This window comes from Phalacrocorax aristotelis, unplaced genomic scaffold, assembly GCF_949628215.1.
Source record: "Phalacrocorax aristotelis unplaced genomic scaffold, bGulAri2.1 scaffold_61, whole genome shotgun sequence".
Taxonomy (NCBI): Eukaryota; Metazoa; Chordata; class Aves; order Suliformes; family Phalacrocoracidae; genus Phalacrocorax; species Phalacrocorax aristotelis.
The window spans coordinates 272,534-276,423 of NW_027441125.1; positions in this window are offsets into that span (position 1 = coordinate 272,534).

Below are 3,890 nucleotides of genomic sequence, written 5' to 3' on the forward strand. Positions count from 1 at the left end.
GTACTGGGTTGTACCGGGTGGAACTGGCAGGGATTTGAAATGTCCTAGTATCTACTAGGATGTACTGGGATGTACTGGGAGGTAACTGTTGTGTACTGGGATTGAACTGGGAGGGAACTGTGAAGTACTGGGATGTACTTAGAGGGAACTGGGATGTACTGGGAGGGAACTGGGATGTACTGGGTGGAAAGTGTTGGGAATTGGGATTTACTGGGAGGGAACTGGGATGGACTGGGAGGGAACTGGGATGTAGTGGGACATACTGGGATGGAACTGGGATGTACTGGGGTGTACTGGGAGGGAATTGTTATGTACCGAGGGGGAACTGGGACGTACTGGGAGTGAACTGTGAAGTACTGGGATGTACTTAGAGGGAAGTGGGAGGGAACTTGAATGTAGTGGGAGGGTACTGGGACTTACTTGGAGGAAAGTGGCATGTACTGGGCTGTACTGGAATGGAACTGGGAGTGAACTGTGAGGGAACTGGGATGTACTGGGACAGACTGGGAGGGATCTGGGATGTACTGGGAGGGATCTGGGATGTACTGGGAGGCACTACAATGTGCGGGGATGCCCTGGGATGTACTGTGGAGGAACTAGGATGTACAGGCTTGTACTGGGTTGTACCGGGTGGAACTGGCAGGGATTTGGGATGTACCAGGATCTACTGGGATGTACTGGGAGGTAACTGTTATGTACTGGGAAGGAACAGGAAGGGAACTGGGATGTACTGGGAGGGAACTGGGACGTACTGTGAGGACACTGGGATGTACTGTTATGTACTGGGAGGGAAGTGTTATGTACTGAGGGGAACTGGGACGTACTGGGATGTACTGGGAGGGAACTGTGAAGTACTGGGATGTACTGGGAGTGAACTGGGAGGGAACTGGTATGTAGTAGGATGTACTGGGTGGGAACTGGTATGTACTGGGAGGGAACTGGTATGTACTGGGAGGGAACTGGGATGTACTGGGATGTAGTGGGAGGGAACTGGGAGGGAACTGGTATGTACTGGGAGGGAACTGGGATGTACTGGGAGGGAACTGGGATGTACTGGGACATACTGGCAGGGAACTGGGATGTACTGGGAGGGGATTGGGACGGACTGGGAGGGAACTGGGATGTACTGGGCTGCACTGGTAGGGAACTGGGATGTACTGGGAGGAAACTGGAATGTCCCAGTTGACACCCACTTCCCTCCCAATGCCTCCCAGTATATCCCAGTTTCCTCCCAGTATATCCCAGTTTCCTCCCAGTACATCCCAGTAAATCCCAGCTCGCTGCCAGTACATGCCAATACATCGCTGTACATTCCAGTTCTGTTCCTGTACATCCCAATACATCCCCGTTCCATGCCAGTACATCCCAGTTCCCTACCAGTTCATCCCCGTACATCCCAATTCCCTCCCGGTTCACTACCACTTCTTTCCCAGTTCCGTCCCATTACATACCAGTTCCGTCCCAATACATCCCAGTTCCGTCCCATTACATCCCAGTACATCCCAGTTCCCTCCCAGTACGTCCCAGTTCCCTCCCAGTACATCCCAGGTCCCTCCCAGTACTGGGAGGGAACTGGGATGTACTGGGAGGCACTACAATGTGCGGGGATGCCCTGGGATGTACTGTGGAGGAACTAGGATGTACAGGCTTGTACTGGGTTGTACCGGGTGGAACTGGCAGGGATTTGGGATGTACCAGGATCTACTGGGATGTACTGGGAGGTACTGGGAGGTAACTGTTATGTACTGGGAGTGAACTGGGAGGGAACTGGGACGTACTGGTAGGGAACTGGGATGTACTGGGAGGGAACTGGGACGTACTGTGAGGACACTGGGATGTACTGGTATGTACTGGGAGGGAAGTGTTATGTACTGAGGGGAACTGGGACGTACTGGGATGTACTGGGAGGGAACTGTGAAGTACTGGGATGTACTGGGAGTGAACTGGGAGGGAACTGGTATGTAGTAGGATGTACTGGGTGGGAACTGGGATGTACCAGGATGTACTGGGATGTACTGGGAGGGAACTGGTATGTACTGGGAGGGAACTGGGATGTAGTGGGAGGGAACTGGGAGGGAACTGGGATGTACTGGGAGGGAACTGGGATGTACTGGGGACATACTGGCAGGGAACTGGGATGTACTGGGAGGGGATTGGGATGTACTGGGAGGGAACTTGGATGTATTGGGAGGGAAGTGTTATGTACCAAGGGGGAACTGGGACGTACTGGGATGTAGTGGGAGTGAACTGTGAAGTACTGGGATGTACTGGGAGGGAACTGGGATGTACTGGGAGGGAACTGGGATGTACTGGGACATACTGGCAGGGAACTGGGATGTACTGGGAGGGGATTGGGACGGACTGGGAGGGAACTGGGATGTACTGGGCTGCACTGGTAGGGAACTGGGATGTACTGGGAGGAAACTGGAATGTCCCAGTTGACACCCACTTCCCTCCCAATGCCTCCCAGTATATCCCAGTTTCCTCCCAGTATATCCCAGTTTCCTCCCAGTACATCCCAGTAAATCCCAGCTCGCTGCCAGTACATGCCAATACATCGCTGTACATTCCAGTTCTGTTCCTGTACATCCCAATACATCCCCGTTCCATGCCAGTACATCCCAGTTCCCTACCAGTTCATCCCCGTACATCCCAATTCCCTCCCGGTTCACTACCACTTCTTTCCCAGTTCCGTCCCATTACATCCCAGTTCCGTCCCATTACATCCCAGTACATCCCAGGTCCCTCCCAGTACATCCCAGGTCCCTCCCAGTACATCCCAGGTCCCTCCCAGTACTGGGAGGGAACTGGGATGTACTGGGAGGCACTACAATGTGCGGGGATGCCCTGGGATGTACTGTGGAGGAACTAGGATGTACAGGCTTGTACTGGGTTGTACCGGGTGGAACTGGCAGGGATTTGGGATGTACCAGGATCTACTGGGATGTACTGGGAGGTAACTGTTATGTACAGGGAAGGAACAGGGAGGGAACTGGGATGTACTGGTAGGGAACTGGGATGTACTGGGAGGGAACTGGGACGTACTGTGAGGACACTGGGATGTACTGGTATGTACTGGGAGGGAAGTGTTATGTACTGAGGGGAACTGGGACGTACTGGGATGTAGTGGGAGTGAACTGTGAAGTACTGGGATGTACTTAGAGGAAACTGGGAGGCAACTGGCATGTACTGGGATGTACTGGAATGGAACTGGGAGTGAACTGTGTGTGAACTGGGAGGGAACTGGGATGTACTGTGAGGGAACTGGGATGTACTGGGATGTACTGGGAGGGACTGGGAGGGATCTGGGATGTACTGGGCTGCACTGGTAGGGAACTGGGATGTACTAGGAGGAAACTGGAATGTCCCAGTTGACACCCACTTCCCTCCCAGTTTCCTCCCAGTATATCCCAGTTTCCTCCCAGTATATCCCAGTTTCCTCCCAGTACATCCCAGTAAATCCCAGTTCGCTCCCAGTACATCCCAATACATCGCCGTACATTCCAGTTCCGTTCCTGTCCATCCCAATACATCCCCGTTCCATGCCAGTACATCCCAGTTTCCTACCAGTTCATCCCCGTACATCCCAATTCCCTCCCGGTTCACTACCACTTCTTTCCCAGTGCCTCCCAATACATCCCAGTTCCGTCCCATTACATCCCAGTACATCCCAGTTCCCTCCCAGTACATCCCAGTTCCCTCCCAGTACTGGGAGGGAACTGGGATGTACTGGGAGGCACTACAATGTGCGGGGATGTCCTGGGATGTACCGTGGAGGAACTAGGATGTACAGGCTTGTACTGGGTTGTACCGGGTGGAACTGGCAGGGATTTGGGATGTACCAGGATCTACTGGGATGTACTGGGATGTACTGGGAGGTAACTGTTGTG